Source organism: Protopterus annectens, chromosome 10.part0 (genome assembly GCF_019279795.1).
Source record: "Protopterus annectens isolate FY-2018-M chromosome 10.part0, PAN1.0, whole genome shotgun sequence".
Classification (NCBI taxonomy): Eukaryota; Metazoa; Chordata; order Ceratodontiformes; family Protopteridae; genus Protopterus; species Protopterus annectens.
Window position 1 is genome coordinate 320,175,861 of NC_056744.1, and position 18,045 is coordinate 320,193,905.

The window sequence follows — 18,045 nt, forward strand, 5'->3', positions numbered from 1 at the left end:
GATAAAAGCTAGACCAAGAAAGTGAAATAACTGCTGTATTGTCCTGTAAAAATACTAGTCCCTTAAAAACAAGAAAAGGATTGGTTACTCTCTTTCCCCACTTGATTTTGATACTGTAGATCCTATACTTACAGTTGATCACTTCAAGGATACCACTTGTTTTTGAATCAGTTACTTCATGCAGATGTCAGAAACGTGTGATGTATTTCCCTCTCTGTTTTACTACTGTTTTCATTATTAAATCTCTCTTTAACTACATTGATATTGCTGGGTTTTCTTTTTGTTTAATAATCATCTCTTTTACCCATTTTCTAAAATGTCACATATCAGATTTACGTGACACTATATAATTCTGTCTGAAAAATAATTTTTCAATCATTCTATGAGCTCTTATTCTGAACAGGATTTAAAAATGAGTATCTCTTTAGTGTATAATGGAGACTCATGTGGTAACCAATAAGCTGTTAAAACCAGGACATTCATCCATCAGAGAATAAATAACTAAGTGTTTTTTATAGGTTCATAGGTTCATAGGTAGGTACTAGGCTATCTGCCCGAAGGCATTTATAAGCCTAGCCGGAATGTGTTGGCTTTTACCGTCCCCTTAGATTAGTTCCCTGTGCCTCTGTCCAGAAGAGCCATTGAAGTGATCCCTGGGGTAAACTTTCTGTTTCCCATCCACTCGTCAAGATTTCTCTTGCAGAGGGTTAGCGAGGAGCTCTGCCTAATGTAGATTGGAATCTTATTCCAAAGCATGGGAAGTCTCTGGGACAGGAATCTATCACTCCAGCACGTCCTATTTATTGTTGTGGTGAGGTTTAGATCCCTGGAGCATGTGGCTTGAGGGGATATGGTTTTCTTTAGGTGGAGCATGTCCATCAATTCTGGGTTAGACATGGCCTTGTATGTCAGGCAGAGATCACCTCTGAGTAGGCGGTATGCAACCGAGTACAGCTGGAGTTTCTTCAGTCGAACTTCATAAGGCATCTGCTTGAGGCCAGTGATCCTCTTGGTGAAGTACTTCTGTGGTCTTTCCAGTTGTTGCAGGTATCTTGTAAGGTACATCCCAAATGGGGCATTGTACTCTATGATGGGTCTGATGAGTGATGCATAGAGGGGCCCAATGACCTCTTTCGATCTGGATGCAAACCCTTTTGTGATTAGGCGGGCCACATAGAAGGATTTTCTAACCACTTTGGCAATGTGATTATCAAAGGAGAGGTTACTATTTACTTGGGTCCCCAGATCCCTTATTATGTCTTCTGTATTTAGGGGGCTACCACCTATGTGGTAGTTTGTGGGTACTTTGTTTTCTCCAAAGGGGATGACTATGCACTTTTTGGCATTTAGCTTGAGGCCATGGTTTTGACACCAGGTATCTGTCTCAGTGAAACCCTTTTGGAGGATGTCTGTGTCAGCCGGAGAGTCAATTATAGCCCCTAGTTTGCAGTCGTCTGCGAACTTGGTCAGCCATAGTCCTCCTGTGCTTGCCTGTACCTCTGAGAAGTATATGCCGAACAGGAGAGGTCCTAGGACTGAGCCCCGGGGAATGCCACTTGTAACTGGTTTAGAGTCAGACCTAGCTCCCGTAACTCTTACCATGTGGATTCTGTCCGTGAGCCAGTTGGCAACCCATCTCGTGATGTAGGGGTTTGTGTTCAAGCTGGTGAGCTTGTCTATAATACCTGAGTAGGGAATGGTGTCGAAGGCCTTTGCAAAGTCTAGGTAAGCTGTGTGGACCACCTTTCCCTCGTCTATAGCCTTGATAACTGTCTCAAAGAAGTCCACCAAGTTTAGGAGGCATGATCTGCCCTTAACAAAGCCGAACTGGGTAGGGTCCAGTGTTTGGAGGTTTCCAGTGTCTCTGTTAATGAGATCTATGATGATGCACTCCATAGCTTTGCAGACCAAGCTAGTCAGGCTTATATGGTGATAGTTCCCGGGGTCCATTGTGGCTCCACCTTTGTGGAGTGGAATAACCGTTGATGTGCGCCACTCTGTGGGCACATAGCCTGTGGAGAGGCTGAGTTTAAACAGTGTGTTTAGGTGAGGGGTTAGTTCATCTTTGAACTCATGTAGGATACAGCCTGGGACACCGTCCGGTTCCATTGATGCTGTGTTTTTGGCTTTGGAGAGGGCCGTTTTAACCTGAGTGTCTGTGATTTCAGGGGCACTACATTCTTCTGGTATAGTTATGGGCCCTTTTGGGGGTGAGAGGGGGGTGAAGTTTGCACTGAACCTGTCTGCCAGGATGTTGGCTATATCGGTCGGTTCAGTGTATTTTGTGCTATTCTGCACTTACTCCGAGCGGATCTGAGAATTGCCACTTAGATTCTTGACATAGCTAAAGAATGCCTTGTGGTTATCTTTGGAGTCCATGGCAATTTTTCTTTTGTAGCTAGCCTTGGATGATTTTATGAGGGAACATAGTTTCTTGCTGATACTGATCAGGGATGTCTTCCCTTCTTGGGATTTTACTCTTTTCTGTACTAGTTTCCTCCTTCTATTGTATAGCTTGTTTATGGCAGGGGTCCACCAGACTGGTTTCATTTTCTTGGAGGAGTGAGTCTTGGTTTTGTTTGGGATAGCACGATCCATGCATTCTTGTAGGTGACCGTAGAGTTCATTAGTAAAGGATTTTGCAGCTTGGACAGCGTTATCCTTTAGCATGGGGGCTTTGAAACTTCCCACCTTAAAGTAAGCATTACTTTTGTGTTATTGTGTGGATTAATGCCGAATGATCAAGGTTGGTTACATCGTGTACAAAAAGTTATTATTTTATGTTGTGTCACTTTAAACTAATTTAGAGCTACATAAAATGTGGAGGTGTGATGCTTATGAATGGCATGTAGTAATCAAAAGTATTTGTGCTGTTCAGATACAGAATAATTGCTTTGTGATAAAACAGAATTAATACCATTATGAAAAGAAAGCTCTTGAAATCTGATAGTGGTGAGAAGGCAGAGAGTAAGAATATATGCATGTTATAGTCCAGAATGTTTGCAGATGTAACCAGCAAACATGTCTGAACAATAATTTAGTTTTTGCAACACAGGAACTGTCGAATAACATTTCTGATGCCAGAATGCATGATTTTAATGATAAAACACATGTTTTGATACTAGTAATGCTAATTGCTTAGTAAAAAGTAATAAAAAAGTTTTATGTTATTAGTACTTAATTGCAGGTGCAAAAATATAAGACACAAAATATGGCGAAGCATTATATTATATTAGATAAAATAGTGAGTGTATGGCTGATGGAAATGGTGCTGCATAATAATTTTCTTTTTTTTAATGGAGAATTCTTTAAACAAGTGCAGGGAGTAGCTATGGGGGCAGCATGTGCCCCCACATATGCTAACTTGGTATTAGCCAAATGGAAGGAAAAATACATTTTACAAAGTGAATTTAAGTCCTCCTGGGTGATTTATCGTAGGTTTCTGGATGACATTATATTATTTTGGACTGGAGGTGAGGAAAATTTAAATGCTTTTTTGTTATATCTTAATAATACCTCCAATTTCCTAAAATTCACTCATAAGGTATCTACTAATGATGTACAATATTTAGATATCGAAATTTATAAGAAAGATAGTCACCTAGAAACTAGAGTGTATAGAAAACCCACCTATTGTAATTCCTTTTTACACTTTGATAGTGCTCACCCCATACATGTTAAAAAGAACATCATTAAAGGTCAGTTTGTGAGAGGATGTAGAATGACCAGTAGTGATCAAGATTTTTTTATTGAATGTGAGTTGCTAGAGAATATGTTTAAAGAAAGGGGATACCCGAATAATTTTATTAAGGAAATTAGAGAAGAGGTGGTAAAAGCTAGGGGAACTAAATTTCCCCCAATAGTTATAGGTAAAGGAAAAGAGAAAGAAGTAGGTCCCAACATGAAAAACATTAAAAAACAGGATAATTTACACCTAGCTCTTACACTGGAATACAACACCATTAACAGTAAAATAAGGAGTATCTTTAATAAAGAGTGGGATAGATTTATGAATTTAATGGAACTAGATTTTGGAAGTAATGGCCCAGTGAAAATTGTATATAAAAATTCCTTAAGCATAAGAAATTTATTAGAAAGAAAAAATTCTTTAAATCCACAGGATAGAAAGAGAAAAGGCACTTATAAATGTGGAAGATGTGCTCAGTGCACCTATGTATCCAATAGTAATGTTATAAATATAAGTAGTAGAAGTAAAACTATTGTTAATGATAGATATTTTTACAATTGTGAATCCTCAGGTTTAGTTTATTTGGCAGTGTGTACAAAATGCCAGTCTTTCTACGTAGGGAAAACCGAAAGGAAACTAAAGAGGAGAATTTATGAGCACCTTAACGATATGAAGAATTGTAAAGAAACTAATGCCTTGTATAAGCATAGTAAGGAATGCACTCAAACCAGTTTTAGTTTCTCCGTATTAGAACATACAGAAAAATATATAAGAGGTGGACCTTGGGAAGAAATGTTAGATTACAGAGAATTGTGGTGGCAAATGACCCTTGAAGCTTATAATCCACCAGGGTTAAATGAATATATCAGCATTATACCCATTTTGAAGTTAAGAGCAGCTAAATTATAATAACGACAACATCAATTTATTTTAAACAAGTGTTTTTAACATGTTTTTTATGAATTATAAACAGTTATATTGAAGTTTACTCACAATATTTTTTTAAAACTGGTATTATAAGTTTATGTAGTTAATTTTTTAGGTAGATTGTATATGGTAAAAGTTAGGTGAATAATACATTTAAAGAACCTTCATCAAGGGAGATGTTTAACCTTGGAATGCTTTTTATTTTGTTGCAATAAAAGAAATGGTCACTAGATGGCATTTAAGGACAAGGGATTCAGTGGTTTAAACACAATAATTTGTTTTATATTTCATTTAATGTTTTAAAATATTTCAAAATTCACACATCAAATGATATATAATTTTTACTGTATTCTTGTAATGGTACAAACATGTGAAATAGGGGTTTCATTTACAAATACATGAAATTAATACGGAATATCTTTTTAAAAAATCTTTTAAAATGAATTTTTTAATGCACTAATTGATTGATTTATTTATTGAGATATATATAAAAGGGGTAATAATATGATGCATTAGTATTATCTGATGAAGTCCAGCTGGTTGTGACGAAAACGCAGTACTACTGAAGAGCGTTAATGTGTGGTGGATTCTCTTGCTTGTTGCTACGTTTTTTTTTGTGTTTTGAGTGGTTTGACTCAATAAAATCCTGGTCTATTTTCTAAGTTGGTTCCTGATTCAACGTCCGTTTCTTGTTTATTTGCTATCATTTGCAATGTTTAATACTGTTAACATTTTGAAAAATAAACTTCTTCTTTTTGGTGCTCCTGTTAGAGGTCGCCACAGCAGATCAACTGTTTCCATTTCTTCCTGTCCTCTGCATCTTGATCTGTCACACCAACCACCTGCATGTCCTCTCTCACCGCATCCATAAACCTTATCTTAGGCCTTCCTCTTTTCCTATTACCTGGCAGCTTCATCCTTAGCATCTTTTTCCCAATATACTCTGCATCCCTCCTCAGCACATGTCCAAACCAACATAATCTTGCCTCTCTGGCTTTGTCTCCAAACCTTCCAACCTGGGCTGACCCTCTAATATACTTATTCCTAATCCTGTCCATCCTTGTCACACCCAGTGCAAATCTTAACATCTTCAACTCTGCCACGTCAAGCTCTGACTCCTGCATTTTTGTCAATGCCAGTCTCCAACCCATATAACACGGCTGGTCTCACTACCCTCTTGTAGACCTTCCCTTTCACTCTTACTGGTACTCGTCTGTCACAAATCACTCCTGACACTCTTCTCCACCCACTCCATCCTGCCTGTACTCTCTTCTTCATCTCTCTTCCACACTCACCATTACTCTGAACTGTTGATCCCAAGTATTTAAACTCATCCACCTTTGCCACCTCTACTCCCTGCATCCTTACCATTCCTCTATCCTCCCTCTCATTCACACACATATATTCTGTCTTAGTCCTGCTGACCTTCATTCCTCTTCTCTCTAGACCATATTTCCACCTCTCCAGGGGTATTCTCCACCTGTTCCCTACTCTCACTACAGATCACAATGTCATCTGCAAACATCATAGTCCACGGGGACTCCTGTCTGATCTCGTCTGTCAACCTGTCCATCACCAATGCAAATAAAAAAGGGCTCAGAGCTGATCCTTGATGTAATCCTACCTCCACCTTAAATGCATCCGTCACTCCCACCGCAGACCTCACCGCTGTCATACCACCCTCATACTTATCCTGCACCACTCTTACATACTTCTCTGTCACTCCCGACTTCCTCATACAATACCACAACTCCTCTCTAGGCACCCTGTCATATGCTTTCTCTAAATCCACAAAGACACAATGCAACTCCTTCTGACCTTCTCTGTACTTCTCCATCAGCAGTCTCAGAGCAAACATTGCATCTGTAGTGCTCTTTCTTGGCATGAAACCATACTGCTGATGACTAATCATCACCTCCCTTCTTAACCTAGCTTCCACTACTCTTTCACATAACTTCATGCTGTGACTGATCAGTTTAATCCCTCTGTTTTTACTACAGCTTTGCACATCACCCTTATTCTTAAAAATTGGTACCAAAACACTTTTTCTTCATTCCTCAGGCATCCTCTCTCTTTCCAAGATTTCATTAAACAATCTAGTTAAAATCTCCACTGCCATTTCACTTAAACACCTCCATGCTTCCACAGGTATGTCATCTGGACCAACAGCCTTTCCATTCTTCATCCTCTTCATCGCTATCCTTACTTCCTCCTTGCTAATCTACTGCACTTCATGATTCACTATCCACACATCATCCAACCTTCTCTCCCTCTCATTCTCTTCATTTGTCAGCCCCTCAAAGTACTTTTTCCATCTGCTCAACACACTCTCCTCACTTGTGAGTACGTTTCCCTCACTGTCCTTTATCACCTTTACCTGCTGAACGTCTTTCCCAGCTCGGTCCCTCTGTCTAGCCAATCGGTACAGGTCCTTTTCGCCCTCCTTAGTGTCCAACCTTTTATACAACTCTTCATACGCCTTATCCTTAGCTTTCACCACCTCTCTCTTTGCTATGCACCTCGTCTCCGTATACTCTTATCTACTTTCTTCATCTCTCTGACAATCCCACTTCTTCTTCGCCAACCTCTTTCTCTGTATACTCGCCTGTACTTCTTCATTCCACCACCAGGTCTCCTTGTCCTTCTTCCTCTTTCCAGGTGTCACACCAAGCACCTTTCTAGCCGTCTCCCTTACTAGCTCTGCTGTAGTTACCCAGCTATTCGGTAACTCTTCACTGCCACCCATTGCCTGTCTTAACTCTTCCCTGAACATCACCTCACAATTACCCTTTTTCAATTTCCAACATTTGATCCTTGGTGCTGCCCTCACACTCATCCTCCTCTTCTTGATCACCAATGTCATCCTACAAATCACCATCCTATGCTGCCTAACTACACTTTCCCCTGCCACCACTTTACAGTCTCCAATCTCCTTCAGACTAGCCCTTCTACATAAGATATAATCCACCTGTGTGCATCTTCTTCCACTCTTGTATGTCACCTTATGCTCCTCCCTCTTGTTAAAATACGTATTCACCACAGCCATGTCCATCCTTTTTGCAAAATCCACTACCATCTGACCGTCTGCATTCCTTTGCTTAACACCATACCTACCCATCACTTCCTCATCCCCTCTGTTCCCTTCACCAACATGCCCATTGAAATCTGCTCCAATCACCAGTCTCTCACCCTTGGGTACAGTCATTACCACTTCATCCAACTCACTCCAAAATTTTTCTTTCTCATCCATCGCACACCCAACTTGTGGAGCATATGCACTAACAACATTTATCATTACACCATGAATTTCCAGCTTCATAAACATCACTCTATCCAACACTCTTTTCACCTCCAAAACACTCTTAGCATACTGTTCCTTCAGGATAATGCCTATGCCATTTCTCCTCCCATCCACACCATGATAAAACAATTTGAACCCGCTTCCGATACACCTAGCCTTGCTCCCCTTCCATCTGGTCTCTTGCACACACAATATACCAACCTTCCTTCAGTCCATCATATCAGCTAGCTCTCTCCCTATACCAGTAATACTGCCAACATTCAAAGTTCCGACCATCACTATCACAGTCCTAGCCTTTACCTGCCTTCAGGCATGCCTTCCCCCTCTTCTTCTCCTTCGGCCAACAGTAGCCCAATTTCTGCCAGCACCCTGTTGGCCAACAATATTGGTGGCGGTCATTGTTAACCCGGGCCTCATCCGATCCGGTATGTATATCTGTACTGTTGTCTGCATGTATGATTTGGCAAAATTGTACGCCGGATGCCCTTCCTGATGCAACCCTCCCCATTTATCCGGGCTTGGGACCGGTACAAAGAAATGCACTGGCTTGTGCATCCCCAGTGGCTGCACATTTTGAAAAAAAATACTCCTGTTTATTTGAAGGCTTCAGTTGTTTGCAAGGTTAATATTATATTAGAATTTCTTCTGAAGGAATAGCTTTAATCCATTCTCTCAGAAAAGCTTCCGTCATGCAGAGCGGCAGGACTGAACAAGAACTTTTGCCTTATTATATGGCTGTGGTAGCACAGAAGTATAACATCCTGACTACGGCCTGGACAGCCTATGTTCACTTAGAGGCTGGCTAAGCCATCCTCATGAGGGGATAGCAGAGGCTTGTCACTTGTTGATACCAAGTGGGTGCAATGGGTGCTGTATCTGTTGAGTACAACCCTACAGAGAATGTGCTGATATGCTGCACATACAAAAAGGCAGGACGTTTAATATGGAAGGTGGCAGCTGGCAGCACACATTAGAGATCATGGTCCTGCCAAGATGCTTTAGGGGAACTCCACCTGGAGATGGGTAGGTACTCCACAAGACAACCTGGTCCACTCCTTGCCACTTGCCTCTTGCTATTGGGGTATATGGATGGGTTAATAGGGCTACCTGAGAATGAACAAATGGGCTCTAGGATTTTTTGACAAAAGATAGAAGAGGGAAAGCTGAAGAACTCAGAGGCTACATGTGAAAGAAATTAAACGTCCTGAAAAGGTAAACAGCACGGTGATAGCAGTCAAACAGGGCAAGGTCACATATGTAGCTCTTATATTAATATTCTTTTGACTAGATGTGCCAGATTCCTTTGTTGTGGTGCAGGTAGAACTGATTCCAAAGGGAGGGAAAGAAAAAAACAGAGTAAGAGAATTCCTGCTCTATTTGTCTGATAAATGTCCAGCTCACAGCATTAAGGGGTCCATATCAGGTAACTCTATGCACCTACCTACTTACCACATCCATTGGGGCTGCTAAGTAGGAATAACCATAAACATCAACAGAAGGGTATATTTCCAAGTTGGTGCTAACCTCAGTCTTAGTCTGTTTTGGAACTTAATGCTGGGAAATAATCCTCTTTTTAGACACATATGTGCACTGCCTGCTAACATGCATCTCAGACAATCAAAACCAAGTATATACAGAACAGCTTAGCAAATAATCTAACATTACTTAGTGCCATACCAAAACAAAATAAAACAAGATAAGTCAGAGGCTTCCAATTCTTCTGAAACAATCTGGCTTAATTTATCTTAGATAAGCACTTTTGTTTGAAGGTTTCATTAGATTTAACAGTGGAGAGTTTTAACTTTTAAATCTTACACTTTATAAAATAGCCTTATGGTGTATTAGGTTTCATAGTAACTCCAAGAAAAGGGAGGAGCTGGGATTAGTTTGGTGGCAGTTACAATAACCAAACAGATGAGGATAAAAGCAGGTCCAGGACTTGGTGACATATAACAGGTGTGATATTACCTGTCAGTGACTTACCTGAACATTTTACTCCAAATCCAAATTCAAAAGAGCCCATTTTTTAAGACTGGCATATATCCACTCTCTATTATCCTCCTATAAATTGCATCTCTGGATGCCTCTTATGTGCTTCCAAGCCGGACTCCTAAGTATTTTATCTTTCCATCTCTCTATTCTCTCTATAGTTATACCCACTGCTTTAGTTTTTCCTTCATATTTATTTTATTTAACATTTGTTAAGTGGGAAAGATCGACGAGGACAGAGCCTATTTTCAGTGGAAGCTCAAGGAGAAACGTTGCAGATGCATATCTTTGGAATGTGGGAACAAACCGGAGTACCCAGAGGAAAACCACGGGAATGCAGGGAGGATATGCAGACTCTGCAAATAAGGCATCCCAGCTCAGAATCGAACCAGAGAACCTCTTGCTGTGAGGTGGCAACATTAACCACTGCACCACTGTGTCACCCATTACTTTTGGATCCAGAGATTGCCCCAAATATTTTAAGAATCTGCAAGAGCTTAATTAAATCTGTCTTTGGTTTAATCAGAGTAATGAGAACATTATCCACATATAAATCTATTTTGAGCTGTTGTTGTTAACCACTTACAACTCTGTATATCTGATTGCCTAATTTTGGTAGCCAAGGGTTTGAGATAGAGGATAACCAGGATCAGGATAGTGGGCAGCTTTGCCTCATCCCCACCTTATATTTAGCCTGTCTGACAACCTTAACCTATGCCTTAGTACCCTTGCAGACCCTTCTCAGCGCATCTTTTAACTGGTTAGGAAATCTGAACATGACAGTAACATGATGGGGTATTCTCACTCTGTTCTATTAAACGTTTTTTTCTGAGTCTGCTGTAAACACACTTATTCACCCGCCAGCTTGCTTGGCATCATGTATTTTTGGCTTATGTTATCAAGGCTTTTTCTACCTTCTAGAAAGCCACTCTGGCCCAGGTCAGTCAGCTGAAGCATACTTGATAGCTTTTTTTCCTAGTATTGACATCAATACTTTATAATCATAGTTAAAAATGCTTATTGGTCTATAGCACGCTGTTTCCAGTGGGGATTTCTCTTATTTATATATTATTATTACTATTCCCTGACCCATTAATCTTGGCAGTTGTGCCCCCCGCCAGATTCCGTTAAATATTTCTACCCATAATGGTATCAGTCTCACTTAGAATCATGCAAATTTCAATAGGAAGGTCATCAATAGCTGGTGTTTGTTTTTGTTTTCTGCTCCATTACAACTTCCTTTACTTCTTCCTGAGTCCATCGTGACTCATGTCTAAAGTTCTAAGCTATGTCTGTAGCTATTGTTGGCAAGGCTACCTCCCCCATAAAGTCATAACCTTATTTTCATAGCTATCTTTATTTACACTCTCACATATAAACCCTTATGGTAATACCTGAAAACCTTCAAAATCCACTCTTCCCTGATAACTGTTTCTTGGGCTACTTCCTTCTTAACCTCATATTATTCTCTTCAATTTTTGTTGATGAAGCCTAGCAGCTAAGGCCCTCACTGTCCTTGTGCTCTTTATTAGCTCTAGTTCCCTAAAATGTTCCATAGCACCCATATTGTGTCATCCTCCTCCCTTTGAACACCTTTGATTTACTCTTGTAGGTCCTGTTTTTCATCCTCGGTCAACCTTTTACTTCTCTATGATTCTGCTGTCCATCTCTGCTGTGGGGCACTTTTAATCTTCATTACTATTTATTATATACTCACAAATCTTCAGCCTTATTCCTCATCTTAGCTCCAGATTGATGTTCGTCTGCTCTACCTAACTCTTTCCTCTGCTATCACTTTCTCTGTTTCACTTCTTAAGTGGCAAGGACATTCCCTATTATTTAATCAACTCATAGGGAATTTCAAGTATCCATAACCATTTATTTTCCTTTTACAGTCATTAATACTTGCAGTGGAATATGATCCGAGTACAGTATAAGTCTCACCATGACTGATTTCGCCACCTCCTTTTATTCCTTCTAAGCATACACTTTTATATATTCTTGACCAGTTATCCCACTTTGGACTGTTATAGGTCAATCCCTCTCCTCCTACATGTCTCTCTTAAGTTGCAAACATCAAACAATCACAGGAACTGTAATAACCTTTTTACGTTCTTCTCGTTTTTCATACACCTTAGACCCAGTATACATCCACTCACCTGTTATTGTCTATAATCATATTGCCATCCCTCTAATGAACAAACCTCCTTCCTGGAAATGCACTATTTTAAGGGGTGCAGTCAATATTAGTCTTTCACTCCAGGTGGGAAGTACAATCCTGCTATTGTCACCTTCACTCTTTTAATAGATCCTTTCCATATAGTCAGACACCAATCACCCACACTGTATGTCGAATGTGTCTCACGGGGGGCACACATCCTAGTATGTAATACGACACATCTTAACCCTCTCCTATACGAATCATATGCCAGTACTGTAGTACCTTTTCTTAATACCTTCTGATGTTCCCCTGCAGTCATGTGCACCTCCTATAAATCTGCTAAATCTGCTTCCTGTCTCCTCAGATAAACCATACCCTATCTTTCAGAACCAGGTTTACTAGGCCAAAGACATATCAAGACCAGACCTTCAGGTCCCAGGATTTCAGTCCCGGCATCCATGTAACCCCCCTGAAGAAAAGCCCTCTACTAGCTATATACAACTTGAGTGCCTTTGTTGTTGAGGGCATTGCCCCTTAATTAGAGCTAAAGTTCTTCCCCATGTTTACACCTGACCAGAAGGATTTGCGTATGCGACTTCCCAAGGCGGGATTCCTGATGCCCCAACATCTCCCTATTTTTTTCTCTTTCCTGTCTCCTGAGAAAGCCTACGATGAGAACAATGTTTCCTCCTATAATGATATGATGATACTGAATAAAGGATTCACTTGGTCACAAATTGTCCTAATCCTAGATCCTTAAACTCCTTCTCCTTCAGCCGCTGTCATCCTCCATTCGTCACAATATAGCAATGTGTTGCCTTTATCTTTCCTCTGCTTATGTCATTATAAATAAAAGATGCTGAACCCTCCTCCTCTTCTGTTTTATGAAATTGATGTATTTGTCTGAAATCTACTTTAGATATGGTGACCCTCTCATTTCTACATTAGTCATATAACTAGATAAAATAAGGGCCATGATAGATCGCTATCATGCATCACAACCTGTTAGAGCAAGAAATCTGGACAGAGATTTAAATAAAAGTGGACAAACACCCCCAAATAGGGTCAATTTTTTAAATATTGCTCTTATAAACTTTTAAAGTTGATAGAATAACAGTTTTTTCATTAGCATTAATTTTCTGAATGGTATGTAGTCTAAAACTCAAATTTCTGTCATTATTTTTTAACTTAAGTTTTTAATGATTTGGCACTAATTTGCCAGAAAACCACAATTTTATGAATAACAGACCAAAAATATAAGGCAAAAATCTGGACATTCTGTGAAAATCTGTACAGTTGAGAGGTATGATCGCTATACCAACAAACCTGAACCTCATTTCATTCTTCCACAGGGTGGTGGGTCTCCTGCAAGGATCCCGTTTTCACCTAATCTCTTTTCTGCAGTATTAACTCCACCAATCTGAACCTGACAATTTCTACACATTTTGGCCCACAGCAAAATGTGCTTGATCTGTCTAGATATTCTCACTGTTTTATAGTTGATAGGGCAGAGAGAATCCCTCAGAGCTGCCTGTCCATTCACCTGTCCAGGTGCTAACTTGCCAGCACCTTCTGCTTTATTAAACTGTACGGAGAGAATCCCTCAGAGCTGCCTGTCCATTCACCTGTCCAGGTGCTAACTTGCCAGCGCCTTCTGCTTTATTAAACTGTACGGAGCGAATCCCTCAGAGCTGCCTGTCCATTCACCTGTCCAGGTGATAACTTGCCAGCACCGTCTGCTTTATTAAACTGTACGGAGAGAATCTCTCAGAGCTGCCTGTCCATTCACCTGTCCAGGTGCTAACTTGCCAGCACCGTCTGCTTTATTAAACTGTACGGAGAGAATCCCTCAGAGCTGCCTGTCCATTCACCTGTCCGTGTGCTAACTTGCCAGCGCCTTCTGCTTTATTAAACTGTATGGAGAGAATCCCTCAGAGCTGCCTGTCCATTCACCTGTCCAGGTGCTAACTTGCCAGCACCTTCGGCTTTATTAAACTGTACGGAGAGAATCCCTCAGAGCTGCCTGTCCATTCACCTGTCCAGGTGCTAACTTCCCAGCACCTTCTGCTTTATTGGTACAACTTTGCTGCTTTACTTCTGAAAGCCTTTCTGTTACTGGAACAACTTATCACATTGACCTAAGATCCAGAGCAGTCCGACTGAGCACCAACAATTCTGCATTGCCCCTTCCTCATTGTTTTTCAGTCAAGTAGTTTGACATTCCTTGGTCCTGTCCCTGTTATTGATCCCTTCTACCCCTCATATAATGATCCTCTAGGACCTCAGATTTGCTCTCCAAAATTGCTTTTTATAGTTTTTAGTTTAAAATGGTACATACCCCCCCCTCCCAAACAGGACCTGCAAGTGACAGGCATGTTGTCAGTTGGATAATACCACATCAGCAGTATTAACACAAAGGAGCCTTAACTCAAATAAAATGGAGGTCACAATACCTGGTTCACATGCAGTGAGGATTACTCCCTGTTAGACTCATCACTAGTAACTTAAAGACAATAAAGGAATTATCTTAGAAAAAACTAACAACCCTTGGCATAACTTTATCAACTAAAACTCTCAAATGCTCATTCTATGCCCTCCCCCTATCAGGCCAAACCAACAGTACTGTATCACAGAGAAAATGACCATCCCAGCTGAAGCAAAAGCACATTGCAAGATAATTAAAATGAAGTGGATAGGATATTATAAGTAGATTGATATCAACAAACTATTTTACGTTGTAATTACCTGCCAAAAATATAATATTTCAAATTATAAACAAGGAGAAAATTATTACATCAGTTTTTATACTACTATTTACACAAAGTCTCAAGAATTCATTCACCATTGCCTCTTTTATCCTGCCTACATTTCTTGGAATCAACAATATCCTGCAGTGCTTGGTATTTCCTGAATATCAGAAAAGCCTTCTGCTCGGCACTTCTGTGCTTCTAGCCTGATCCTTCATGCTCATCTCTGTAACATCATCTCCCACATTGTGAATGTAAATATTTTGATAAGTTTTAAGACATGCTACATCCTAGCAGGGTAAAGCATATTAAACTTGATTCCCTTAGTCTTTGCCAGTCTCTGGGCCAGGATGAAAGAAGGCCTTTTTCTCCTGAGTTGCACTGAGTAATTCTGCTCAGTGTTGATCTGAACCTCAGCACAGTATCTGACGTAGTTGCCACAGCAGAGAATGGATCTGTTCTTTAAATACAAATGTTGTGAACCTTAGAGTTACCTGTCTTGGCCTGCCAAGTGGTACTCTGCCTGGAAACCAAGCCATTCTAGTCACCCTTTGCATTGTAATGTCTAATTCTGGCAAGTTTACCCAGGTAGACAACTGCTTCTGAGCAAAAGGTTTAAAGTCTCTTCTAGCCTTTCTGGAATCCTTGCTATGCTTGTATTCTTTTGTTTATCTCATTCTTCTTGGTCACAAAGAGCTACTTCCATCAATTCCCTTCTGGTATCTGTGGCTACTGTCTTTGTTTTTAATAAATCATTTTCCCGCATCAGTGAATTTTTCACTTCATACTGCTCAATCACTGCGTCGATGACCTCACACTGCATCAATGACCTCACCCTGAATCTTAGCATTGTCCTTTATATAGTTCTCAAGAAGCAACTGAATAGATTAGGCTAATTGGAATGGGGTGGGGCTATATTATGACAGGTCAATGACCTTTACCTTTGATCAAACAACAAATGGGGTCAATCACTTTCATCCATAGGCTGCCTCTGTAGCCACTCATTCTCAACACTTTATTGACTATATACATCTTAGAAGTCTGAATGCAATAAACTTGGACAGCCTTAGGTGAAATGGAGCCCTAGAGTAAGGACTCTTTGAGACCCCCTGTTGCAAACTGGTCCCTTAACACCTCCCCAGTACCCATCCCTTGTTCTTCTCCCTTTAAGGCCGCACATTAGCCAAAAGAATTTCTACCATCTTGTTCTAACATACTTTGTCTTTTTGTTTTGTAATTTATTCCTTTTAACACATAGTAACTGTAAGACTCAACTGTAATAAGTGTGGAGGAAGTAGCTGAATTAAGCCAGTGCTTTAGGGGCTGCTAGGCTCCAAGAAGCTATACGGTTCTAGATGCTCTGAGGTGCATTGTAGAGTTTTTTCTCCACCTTCTCATCCAATGATGGACTGAACAAAAAATATAAATAAGGAAAGAAATTCAGTCTTTATTTTTGTTTCTTTCAAAGAAAATAAAGGCGTGTCTAAAGCTTAATATACAACACTAACAAAATTGTAGTTCCCAATAAACTGATAAGATAAATAATTACAAGGATTTATAAATCTTCTCTGGGAAAACTGCCTCACTCCCTCTCTACCTCTCCATAAAAAGTGACCTGCTATTTATCCCTCCAATGTTAGAATGGAGTAACAAATGGTCACATACACATATACAACTGACAAGCTGGAGAAGAAAACCAGAGCGCCTGGATAAATCCCATACAGAGACAGGAATTTAAAGGAGATTTCACACAGAAAGAATCAGACAAAAACTCTACCAGAGAATCAAGTATTGTGAGATAATAGCCACACACACACACACACACACACACACACACACACACACACACACACACACACACACACACACACACACGCACACACGCACACATGCACACACGCACACACAAACACACACACACAGACACACACAGACACACACGCACACACACGCACACACACACAGACACACACACACACACACACACACACACACACACACATGGACAAAGATGTGATTACCAATTATGGGCACTTGTACACCTCATATGTTTGGCAGTGATCAAACCAATGAATAAGTATAAAAATAACTGCCAGATATGAAAGCATCTTTTCGGCTCACAGCTCTCAGAATACAGTGTGCAACGTATTGCAGTCTCCCCTCATACCTCTTAACCTTTTAACTCAAGAATCAAGAAATAAGCTAAATAATAACAGGGAAAAGGGACCAGAATTAGATACTGATACTGCCCTTGTATACTTCAACAAGTTGCTAGAATAACAAGCTTTGCATTAGCATGCTTTTTCTGAAGGCTGTTATGTCAAACTCAAATGTCTGCCATTACTTAGTGACTGCAACCCTCACTAATTTGCCAGAAAAACAAAACTTTTGCAAGAAACAGACCGAACACACACACACACACACACACACACACACACACACACACACACACACACACACACACACACACTCATTAAAAAAATAATTACCTTCCTAAGCATTGGCTGGCACTGACAGACATAGTGTTCGTAAAAATATATATATCTTGTACCTGCACTAATACCTCCGATGTCATTTGTTAATTCCTTCTTTCACATTCATCTGCAAACTGTTTTACTCTGAATTACCTGAGCCAATAGGAATGTCTTCTTGCTGCTTCATACTGGAGCCAATGAGCAGCTTTTGCAGGAATGTCTCTGCTGATCCAAAAATGGCACGAACACCCGTAATAAGGCATAAACACTTAATTCTGCGTTGGAAGTAAGCTTAAGGCCAAGCGGCTTTGTAAACAGCCTAGTCGACAGAATATGTTGATTTAGCTTATTTTGCTTTTTTATAGCTCTTAGAACTCCTCAGAATTTGTAATGGGTGTCTGTCATAATTGGCAAGGTGTTTAACTTACAGACACAAGGTACAGAGTTTGATTCTCACCTTTGAGAAGTATGGCTAGGCTTAAAAGATCCTTGTGAATCGCTAGCCTAGTAATTACCTATGAACTTATAAGAATAGATGATTTTCGATAGGTGCCGTGAGATCTTTGTGTTGGGGGTAGCATAATGGTTAAGAATCTTAGCTTATACACAAGAAGTACAGGGTTTGGTTCTCACTAAAATAATTTGGCTAAGCTTAAAATAGTCCACAAGGGTATGTAGCCTACTACTTACTTACCTACCTATGAACTATGCTGTGGTCATGCAACTGCACACGTGCAGACTTCTAATCCCCAGAAAAA